The 12,149-nt window shown below is 37.9% G+C and overlaps 1 non-coding gene across 1 annotated transcript; it reads right to left on the bottom strand.

The window, feature by feature from the left end:
- Positions 1–7,404: 7,404 nt before the first annotated feature.
- Positions 7,405–7,511, bottom strand: LOC141680079 (small nucleolar RNA R71). Its single transcript, XR_012558259.1, has one exon. It is a non-coding gene; the product is annotated as a small nucleolar RNA R71 (small nucleolar RNA).
- Positions 7,512–12,149: the final 4,638 nt, after the last annotated feature.

The following is a 12,149-nucleotide window of genomic DNA, read 5'->3' as shown; positions in this document are numbered from 1 at the left end:
TGAAGACTAGAAATCTTGACAAGCTGAAGACCTTTACAAGTCAAACTCAAAATGGAGTGCTAGAGATCTCGATAGCTATGTACTTATCGAGATGTCAAGTGTGCTACTAATTCAAACTGGAGATCTCGAGGTATAGTCTCAAAGTACAGAATTGCAGATCAGTTCAATATCCAAGATAAACAATCAACAAACAATTCAACAGCTGGATTGACAAGTCTACAAAAAGCAGCTTGAAGAGTGTGCAAGATCAATGGCAAAGATTAACTGACAAAGGAAGATTAAAGTAAACACGGGATGCTAAAGATATGCTAAGCCAGAAATGGAAGATCTGCTTTTCTATAAATAAAAATGACAAGTGACAGTTTAGAAAAGCTAATAGCATGTTTATTATCCACTGTGTAAACCAGCAGTTAACTGAGTTATAAAGTTAACACTTGTCCTCTAGTTAGAAGTAACAATTAAGGTAAAATCTCTTGTATCACTCTCAAGAAGAAGCTGAGCTCTTTAACATCAAAGAGCTTAGAAATTTTGTAGCAAAACAGTCTTAATTTTTATATAAAAATTAAGTGAGTTTTGAAGATTTGTGTTCTTTATTTAATGCAAGTTTAATTTCTGCATGAACACTTTTCTATACAAGATTTAATTTACTTTGTTCAACCATTAACTTTCAAGAAAAGCCTAAAATCAGAAAAACGCATTCACCCCCCCCCTCTATGTGTGAATCATTACCTAACAAGTAGTATCAGAGCAAAATCTGAAAGTAAACAGATTCAAGATCTTGGAAGAATGAATACACAGAAAATCAGTAGCATCAAAATTCCTACATTTGACAAAGCTAACTACACTATTTGGAAAAAAAAATGATACTGTTTATCAAGATGGCCCATCCATTCTATATTCAGATCCTCAAGAATGGACCCTTCATTCCTTTGGTGAGAATTGAGGAATCCACAGATGGAAACATGGTCATACCAGCTCATTATGCTCCTAAAGATCCAACTGAGTATTCTTACCCTGAAAGGAGAAAGTCTCCCTGGACAATAGCTTACAATTGATATTGATTGAGTCACTTGACAATGTGATGTACAACAATATTGTTAACTGTGACACTGCCAAGCAAATATGGGAGAAGATTGTAATACTATGTGAAAGAACTGAGGAGGTTAGATCTAATCAAAGAAGGATACTGATTTCACAGTATGAGGGTTTCATGGCTAAGCCTAAGGAAAGCATTATTAATATATTTGAAAGATTCAACAAGCTGATAAATGACTTGCAGCTTCATGACAAATACTATGAAGCTGAAGAGGTGAATCTAAAGTTCTTGCTTACTCTCCCTGACCATTTGGAACAGAAAATCTCAACAATCAGGGAAGGGAGAGACTTGAGCAGAATAACTCTGGAAGTTCTAGATGGAATTCTCAAAACATATGAAGTAGAGATGATTCAAAGGCAATCGCTGAGGTCTGGTCAATGACATGTTGTGGATGGCTCAAGTGCTTTAATTTTAAATGAAAGCCACTCATTCAATAATGAACTAAGATCTCAAACTTCAGTTGCCTCAACAAGTGAGCAGAGAACTAATGATTCACAGGAGCAAGTCATATTAGAGTTGGAAAAGGATGAGTTCTACACTCTTAAAAAACTGGATGAGCTAGATCAGTCAATGGCCTATCTAGCTAGAAAATTCTCTAACATTAGAGTAAAGAAACCAAGGCACTTCAGGAATAAAGGACAATCCTTCAACAAAGACAACAGCTGGAAAGAGAAAGGGAAGTATAATTCTGACAGCAAGAGTGGTTACAAAACTGGATCTGTTGACAGATCTAATATAAGGTGTTTCAATTGTGATGAACTAGGCCACTTTGCTATAGAATGCAGGAAACCTAAGAAGGTGAAGAAAGTTAAAGTTTATCTTGAACTGGAAGCAAATTATGAAGCTCTTCTGAAAAAGCAACAAAGCAAAGCTTACATTGCGGTGGGAAAGAGTTGGGATGATTCAGATAATGATGAAGATGAGGAAGTTGGAAACTATGCTCTAATGGCTTTGGAGCAAGGTGAATCATCCTCATCAAAAGCACAGTCACCAACTCTTACCACTATTGATTTAAACGTGAATCAATACAAGGAAACTGTTGAAAAGATGAGCACAGAAATGTTTCGCATTCACACAAGCATGGTTGCTGCTAATGAAGAATTTAGCAGATTAACAAAGATAAATAAGAAGCTCGAGAGTGAGAAGCAAGAAACTGAATTGTTGTTAGTTGAGCTTGAAGCTTTAAAACAAGAAAATGCTATCTCAAGAACAAGCTCAAGTGGGCAAATGAAATTGAAATAGTGTTAAGGGAGAAGCTAGAAAAGAATGAAGTAAAGATGAAATCTTTCAAAACTGCATCTGAACTGGTCGAATAGTATCATGAGAAGATTAAGCCATGTGCAAACATTTCTATTGTCCTTAACTATGATGACATGAGTGACAAAAAGAAAACTGTAGGTGACAAAGGGAAAGCCAAGAAGACTGAGAATGCTCCAACCTTTTTGAAAGAGGTTAATGCACCTATATTCAAAGCATGTGTAGTCAACTTCAGTGAAGAAGAATTGAGTATCAAGCAAGAAATTGCTAATAAATATAAAGAGAAGTAAACTGAAGAATCAGTTCAGTCTTCCAACACTGAAGAGAAACTTATGAACAAACAAAGTCCCAAGACTCATGTTCAAGAAACCAAAACTGAAGATGCAAGAAAGAGAAAGAAAAATAGAAATGGGAAAATAGGGATAAACAAAAACAATAATTTTGCTTATGTTGCAAATGCTCCTAGAAAGAAGTGTGAAAAATGTGGCTCTTCAAATCACCTAACTCACCTTTGTAAAAAGGTTGTTAGCAAGCCAGCTGAAGGAACTTACAAATATAATGAAGCAAATTCTAATGATCCCCATTCATTCTGTGACAAGTTTGACTACATTCCTTGCAACATGAAAGTAATGAAGAGTTGCCACAAACTGAGAATAGACCTTAAAGAATCAAGAATAGAGTCTACATCAGAAGGAAAACATGCACAACAAACACTGAATTCTATTTCATCTAAAATTACTCATTCTACCTCTACTAAACAAGTTACCAAGAAGAAACTACCCAACACTGCTTGGGTTTCCAAACACACTTAAGACTCACTGTGTGCAGGGCTAGTGAAGAAAGTCATCTGGATCATAGATAGTGGATGTTCCAGGCATATGACTGGTGGTAGAGCCCTGTTATCACAGTTTGAGGAGTAAGCTGGCCCATTGGTGGCCTTTGGAGACAACAGCAAAGGATTCAAAATGGGATATGGCAAGATTGTTCTAAAAATGTTGTCCTTAAATAATGAAGCACTGGTAGCTGATCTTAAAGTGAAAATTTTCAGAATTAGCATATTGTGGACAATAATCTCAAGTCATATTCAACAAGAAGAATACACTGTTATCAACATAAAAATTAGTGAAGTTGATCTAAAGGGAGCAAAGAAAGGAAGCTTGTTTGTTAAAGATTTTGACTCAACAAATAAGGATGGTATTTGTTGCTTATACACCAAGGTATCAGGAGAAATAAACAAGCTCATCTCATACACCTGGGTTTGATTGCACAACCTCAGGGGGAGTAAGAGGATCTTCAGATACTGGAAGGAAGCTCAACATGGGACCATGGTATCCCATGGGAATCAATTATGGAGCTGTTGGACTCACAAATACAGATTTTGCTGGATAGAAAGTGTCAACTTTGTCTTTCAAAGACCTGTATCCTGATATTGCATTAAGCTCATATTTGTACCAACAGAAAAATAAGTAGCTGACATTTTAACTTAACCTTTGGATGAAGCAACGCTCACTAGATTTGTTAGTGAAATTGGAACGCTTAATTCTTCATCCTAAGGCAAGAACTCAGCTAATGTTTTGCACCAGATTAATCTCCAGTAAATCAAAATTAATTGGATTAAATTAGAAATTAACTGAAATATGAATTATAAATATTTCAGAAATCTCTGCATATTTATTTTTCAAATTCGATTAACTTGGAATTTTTCAAATTCTGAGTAAACTACCTGGTTGCTAGTTTATATTCTTAATATGTAAAATTAACACAAGGCAGAATTAAAAAAATCAAAAGTATTTAGAGAACTGAGTTCTCGATAAGTAAAAATTGACTTCTCGACAAGTCATTTTAGGACTTCTCGAGTGAGTCCTCGATAAGTCAATTTACTGACTTCTCGAGTGACTTCCTGATAGGTTTAAAATGACTTATCGATAAGTCCTTGTAGAGTTCTCAAATAGTGTTCATTCACAGAGTTCTCTACAAGTACAATTCTTGACTTATCAAAGACTCAGAACTGAGATAATTTAAATTGATAAATTATTTTGGTAAAATACTTTTGAAAAATTTATTCTAATTTTATTTTGAATTTATTCAAGTAAAAGTTAGAATTAGTTCAGTCCAATTTTTGAAAAAACTTGGTATTTGTTTGACATTTCGATAAGTCAAGTTTGAGTTCTCTATAAGAGTAATTTAAAATGACTTCTCGATAGACAAACACCAAATGTCTATTTTTGAGTTCACGACAAGTCATCTTCTTTTACTATAAATACCCAGACTTCTCGATACATACTATTACTCACAGCTTTCGAGATCTAAACTGACCTAGATTTCAATCCAAAACCGTTTTCTCTCTCGTTTTTCATTCCTTCTTAGAAATTTCTCTTACCCATTCATTCTCATCAATCAACAATGGCCCAAAATATTTCTAGGACATTTATTCAAGAGAAAGGAACCAACTATCTTGCTTTTACTGATTCAAACCAAGCTCCTGATAGTTTCAAGGGGTTTGTGAAGCTGTTGTCTGAATCCTATCTTGCAGGTGCTTTGACTGCAAATCCAGTATTGTATCTAGACGTGCTGCATGAATTATGGACTACAGCTGTAGTGAGAACTGATGTTAACAATAACTCTCTTTCTTTGGTAGTGACATACACAATTGGACGCCAACGAATAGAATTCAATGATCAAGATGTGAATAGAGCCTTGGGGCTGCCAACTGAGAATCTGGTGGAGGTACCAACTCCTGATAAGCTGACTGAGTTCATGGACTTCATCAATTATGGTGGAAGAATCAACCTGTCAAGCTTAAACTGAACCAATCTAAGGAAGGAGTGGTCATTCATCTTTGACTCTGTAGTAAAGGCCTTACAGAAAAATAGGATATGACAATATCTCAAGTGTTGTGCAAAAGCTGGTGTATTCAATTGCCCACAACAGACACTGATAAGTGGCATTTTATACCACTTAGAACGTCTTATAATGGCTTGAATTGATGTCTTGAAATCAAGTATTTTGTGTATTTGATGCATTTTTCTAGTGTCTTTACATTTCAGGGTATAACTTGCGAATTTAGGGGGATTTCATCAAAAATAAGCCTAGGGAAGTACTTGGAATCAGTTGTGGGGAGTTGTGCGAAGAAATCAGCAAAATCAGGAGCAAAAAGTTGTTTTTTCCAGAAGCTGTCCAGGCGCCCGCTTGGGATGTGGGGCGACCGCCTAGAGGTGCAGGCGCCCGCTTGGAATCAGGGACGGCTGCCTGGGGTCGAGAAAATTAATTCTAGATTTTTAATTTGTATTCTACAGGGCTTCTGACGGTGCTGTTTCTTGTGGACTCTTATATAAACCTACTTGAGAGACGTTTCATAATAACAAGCAACAAGGATCAAGTATCAATCAAGCAAGGAGCAAGGAGAGAAGATTAAGAAGACCGTTTTAGCACACCGCAACAAAGAAGAGGAAGCATACGTTATCTTGTGATTCTTTTATTCGTTGTAACAGTGGATGCTAGTTTTCTTTATTTTGAACCTTAATACTCTTGTGACGTACTCCTGTTTTAATAAGTATTTTATTACTTTATATTGTCGTGTTATTATCATGTTTTCATATGAACCCATGGTGACGATGAGTTCTATCATGGGCTAATCGTGATCATGGGGTCGTAGCGAATTTACTCTGGATTTCTTTAGTTAATTGTTTAATACCTTGATATGTGATGGTTGTATGATATCTAGTATAGGTTGAGCTTATTCGTCTTATGTGCGTCGTGAACATATAAGATATCCTGTTAATCTCTTGTGAAGCGACAGTGAATCTTGAGATTTAGAACTTGCCATGCTAGCATATGTTCATGTATTGTATGCATGATTAGTGGGTAACTCTAACTGTTTTACTTGCCCTATGTAATCGTAATGAATAACTTGCGCTTAAATCGTTATGTTATCAAATTCTGTAGACATATAGGGTCTCAACATAATTGATGCCTATTTAACTTCTATCTTAATTGTGGATGCTTGGTAGAATGGTATTTGTGCAACGAAAGTTGGCTTTTATCAGTTTCGTGTTGTTCGATTAATATCATCACCGTTACATGCTGAGGGTAATAACAATAACTATTGAAGGAAGTTGTAATGAAGTTATGATCTCATGTGTGTTTAATATTGTTAATTCAATTGTTATTTAAGTGTTTTATTCTCGTAGTTAATCGTAGTTAATAATTAGTTAATCAACCTTAAGTGTTATTGTCTTGACATTGAGAAGTAATCATACATTGGTGAGTAAGTGTTAATTAAATATAATTAGTCTGAGTCTCTGTGGGAATGAACTAGAAATTATTCTATATTACTTGCGAACGCATATACTTGCGTGAATTATTAGTGCATGCTTTGTGCCAAACAAGTTTTTGGCGCCGCTGCCGAAGACTTGGTGTTAATTTGTTTAGTTTATGTACTTGCCATCAGTGGTCATTAGGACTCATTGATTAAGATTTGTTACTTATTGTTTCCGGTTGTGTTTCAAGTACTCTAGTGAGCGTTTATGCCAACACGTTCTTGCACTCGCAAGAGGACTCTAGATACGGATGAGGAGACAAACTCAGTTCTTGATATTCCGGAGAAGATAGATTTTGAAGATTCAGATAAAGAGAGTGAACAGAAAGAACCGGTAATCATGGGTGATCGTATAGTTCCAGCAGATCCAGCTCTTATGGACTTTTCTCGGCCTAAAATTGATGACATTCAGTCAAGCATCATTCATCCGGCTATCCAGGCTAATACTTTTGAAATCAAGCCGGGCACTATTCAGATGGTGCAGAATTATGTTTCTTTCGGAGGTGCTGCGACTGAAGATCCCAACATGCATATTAGGAATTTTGTCGAGATCTGTAGTACTTTCAAATATAATGGTGTTACTGATGATGCTATCAAGTTGAGGCTTTTCCCATTCTCTCTGAGGGATAAAGCTAAGGACTAGTTACATTCTTTACCAGCTGGGTCCATCACTACTTGGGAAGATCTTGCACAAAAGTTTTTGGTGAAGTTTTATCCAATGGCCAAGACTGCGGCTATGAGGAGTGCTCTTACTCAGTTTGCACATCAACCAATAGAATCTATGTGCGAAGCTTGGGAGCGCTATAAGGAGATGTTGAAAAAGTGTCCACATCATGGTATGCCTGACTGGATGGTGATCACTGGGTTCTAAATGGTTTGGGGGCCCAATCTCGGCCCATGCTCGATGCAGCAGCTGGAGGCGACTTGTGGGCCAAAAGCTATACTAAAGCCTATAATCTTATTGAAACTATGGCAGTAAACGAGCATCACAATCCAACTCAATGGATAATGCCTGGGAAGGTAGCAGGTATTCTGGAAGTTGATGCAGCTACAGCTATTACAGTGCAGCTCCAAGCGCTGTCTATGAAGGTCGATTCTTTAGCCAACTATGGAGTCAATCAGATAGCTATTGTCTATGAGCTTTGTGCAGGTTCTCTTGTTACGGATCAGTGTTCTCTTGTTAATGAATATGTTCAGTATGTGAACAATTATCAGCGACCGCAGCAGCCTGTGCCAGCTACTTATCATCCTAATAACATGAATCATCCCAATTTCAGCTGGAGCAATACTCAGAATACTGTTTAGCAACCATATCAGCAAGCTGTAAGTAAGCAGTTTAATCCACCTGGATTCCAGCAGCCACAGCAATATGCTCAAAGGCAATCATATCCTCAACAAGGAGGTGATGCTCCAACTTCTAGTGTTGATTTCGAGGAGCTAAAGTTGTTGTGCAAAAGTCAGGTTATTTCTATTAAGACCTTGGAGAATCAAATCGGTCAAATAGCCAATTTCGTGCTCAATCGTCAACCTGGCACACTTCCCAGTGATACTGAAGTGTCAGGCAGGAAGGAAGCTAAAGAGAAAGTCAAAGCTATTACCTTAAGGTCTGGAAAAGTTGCTGATGCTGAAAAAGCAAAAGATAGAGAAGCTGAAGTTGTAGATGAAGAAGAAAAGCAAAAGGAGAAAGAGGGGGAACCAAGGAAGACTACTGTCGAACACACTCTGCCTGAGGGTAATACAGGGGAGATACAGCTTTATCCTCCACCACATTTTCCTAAGTGATTGCAAAAACAAAAGCTGGATAAGCAGTTTGGTAAGTTTCTGGAGGTGTTCAAGAAACTTCACATCAACATACCTTTCGCTGAGGCTCTGGAGCAAATGCCTAGTTATGCGAAATTCATGAAAGGTATTCTTTCAAGGAAGGTGAAATTGGATGATCTTGATACCGTTGCTCTAACAGAAGAGTGCAGTGCTGTGCTGCAACAAAAATTACCTCCAAAGCTTAAACATCCAGGTAGCATCACCATTCCTTGCACCATCGGTAAATTGTCATTCGACAAGTGCCTTTGTGATTTGAGAGCAAGCATCAATCTGATACCGTTGTCTATTTTCAAAAAGCTGAATTTGCCTGATCCAAAGCCCACCTATATGTCTCTACAATTGGCTGATCGTTCTATTACATACCCACGAGGTATCGTGGAGGACGTGTTAGTAAAGGTGGATAAGCTCATCTTTTCTGCAGACTTTGTCATTTTAGATTTCGAGGAAGATAAGAAGATTTCCATAATCTTGGGAAGACCTTCCTTGGCTACAGGCCATACCTTGATAGATGTGCAAAACGGTGAACTTACTATGCGGGTGCAAGATCAGGATGTAACATTTAATGTATTCAATGTGATGAAATTACCTACAGAAGATGAGGAGTGCTTCAAGGTGGATTTGATTGATTCTGCAGTAACTTCAGAACTTGATCATGTGCTAAGGTCTGATGCCTTAGAAAAAGCCTTATTGGGGGAATTTGACAGTGAAGATGAGGAAGATAATGAGCAACTACAATTTCTAAATGCTTCTCCTTGGAAGCGAAAGCTAGATATGCCATTCGAATCTCTGGGTAATACTGATCTCAAGAATGATGATGGAAAGCTCAAACCAACTATTGAGAAAGCGCCTACTTTGGAGCTTAAACCATTGCCTGAACACTTGATGTATGCTTTTTTAGGTGATGCATCTACTTTTCCGGTTATTATTACATATGACCTTTCAGGTAGTGATGAGAACAAGCTCTTGAGGATCTAGAGAGAATTCAAATCGGCCATCAGATGGACTATAGCAGATATAAAAGGGATCAGCCCTTCATATTGCATGCATAAAATTCTGCTAGAGAAAGGTAGCAAGCCGACTGTTGAGCAACAGTGAGGACTTAATCCTATCATGAAAGAAGTGGTGAAGAAAGAAATTCTAAAGTGGCTGGATGCAGGAATCATATATCCTATTTTTGACAGTTCTTGGGTGAGCCCCGTGCAATGTGTACCTAAGAAAGGAGGTATTACTGTGGTAGCAAATGAGAAGAACGAGCTCATCCCCACTCGAATAGTCACAGGATGGAGGGTATACATGGACTACAGAAAGTTGAACAAAGCCACGAGGAAGGATCACTTCCCTCTTCCATTTATTGATCAGATGCTTGACAGGTTGGCTGGTCATAAGTATTATTGTCTTCTGGATGGCTATTCGGGTTACAATCAGATTTGTATTGCACCAGAAGATCAAGAAAAGACTACTTTCACTTGTCCATTTGGCACGCTTGCTTTTCGCAGAGTTTCTTTTGGCTTATGTGGTGCACCTACCACTTTTCAGAGATGCATGATGGCAATATTCTCTTATTTGATTGGAAATAATGTTGAAGTGTTCATGGACGACTTCTCCGTCTTTGGACATTCATTTGATAAATGTTTGAATAATATCCGTTCGGTGCTCCAAAGGTGTGTGGAAACTAATTTGGTGCTCAATTGGGAAAAATGTCACTTCATGGTGCAACAAGGCATCATTCTTGGGCATAAAGTCTCTAGTAAAGGTCTTGAGGTGATTAAAGCCAAGGTGGGACTCATTGAAAATCTTCCGCCACCTATTTCTGTGAAAGGAATCCGTAGTTTTCTTGGTCATGCGGGTTTTTATCGGCGTTTCATCAAGGACTTCTCTAAGATATCTAAGCCGTTGTGCAATTTGCTCGAGAAAGATGTGCCTTTCAAATTTGATGATGAATGCTTTGCAGCATTCGAGACTCTTAAGAAGAGTTTAATAACTGCACCAGTTATTACGGTACCTGATTGGACAGAACCTTTTGAGATGATGTGCGATGCAAGTGATTATGCAGTGGGAGCAGTTCTTGGACAGTGCAAGAATAATATTTTTCATGTGGTCTACTATGCTAGTAAGACGCTTAATGGAGCTCAATTGAACTACACCACTACTGAGATGGAGCTCGTGGCTATAGTTTTAGGTTTCAAAAAATTTCGATCTTATCTACTTGGGACAAAGGTAATAGTATTCACTGACCACACTGCCATTCGCTATCTGGTTTCAAAGAAGGATTCGAAGCCTAGACTTATTCGTTGGGTGCTCTTGCTACCAGAATTTGAGTTAGAGATAATGGATCGAAAAGGCACTGAAAATCAAGTAGCTCACCATCTCTCTATACTGGAGAATCCCGATTCTACTTCACATGATAAGATATTGATCAACAAATCTTTTTCGGATGAGCAGTTGTTCACAGTTAAGGAGGAAGAGCCATGGTTCGCAGACATTATGAACTATATTGTCAGCAATATAATGCCTCCTAATATGAATGCGGCTCAAAAGAAGAATTTTCTGCATGAGGTGAAGTGGTACATGTGGGATGAACCATATTTGTTTAGACAAGGAGCTGACCAGATCATCAGAAGATGTATCCCATTCTGTGAGACAGAGGGGATATTACGAGACTGTCATTCCACAGTTTATGGTGGACATTATGGTGGTGAAAAGTCAGGAGCTCATATTCTTCAAGCAGGTTTTTTCTAGCCTAGGTTATTTAAGGATGCACATCATTTCGTTTTAAGGTGTGATCGTTGCCAAAGAGTTGGAAATCTTACTAGAAAGGATGAGATGCCTTTAAATGTGATGCTTGAAGTTGAGGTCTTCGATGTTTGGAGAATCGATTTCATGGGACCATTTATCTCATCATGAAATAATCAGTACATCTTGCTGGCAGTCGATTATGTTTCGAAATGGGTAGAAGTCAAGGCTCTACCGATAAATGATGCAAAGGTAGTGTTGAGTTTTCTTCATAAGCAGATATTCACAAGGTTTGGAACGCCACGAGTTATCATAAGTGATGAGGGGTCGCATTTCTGCAATCGTAAGTTTACTTCTATGATGCAACGCTATAATGTGAATCATCGTATTGTTACTGCCTATCATCCGTAAACTAATGGTCAAGCTGAAGTGTCTAATAAAGAGATCAAGCGCATTCTAGAGAAAGTTGTTTGTCCGTCAAGGAAAGATTGGTCTTTGAAGCTCGATGAAGCTGTTTGAGCTTATAGAACAGCGTACAAGACTCCACTTGGGATGTCTCCGTTTCAACTTGTCTATGGTAAGGGATGTCATTTACCGGCGGAGCTTGACCATAAGGCTTATTGGGCATTAAAGAAATTAAACCTTGATCTAGATGTAGCTGGGAAGAAGCGAATACTTCAGTTAAATGAACTTGATGAATTTCGATTGCAAGCGTACGAAAACAATAAAATGTACAAGGAAAAAGTGAAAAGGTGGCATGACAGGAAGTTATCTCCTAAGTTATTTGTGCCGGGACAACAAGTACTTTTATTCAACTCTCATCTCCGACTTTTTCCTGGAAAGTTGAAATCAAGGTGGTCTGGACCATTTATCATCAAAACTGTGTTTCCACACGGAGCAGTAGAAATTTTTGAGAACGATCCG

This window comes from Apium graveolens, chromosome 1 (genome assembly GCF_009905375.1).
Source record: "Apium graveolens cultivar Ventura chromosome 1, ASM990537v1, whole genome shotgun sequence".
Taxonomy (NCBI): Eukaryota; Viridiplantae; Streptophyta; class Magnoliopsida; order Apiales; family Apiaceae; genus Apium; species Apium graveolens.
Note: the sequence above shows the minus strand (reverse complement) of the source record. Positions and strands in the feature narration are given on the sequence as shown.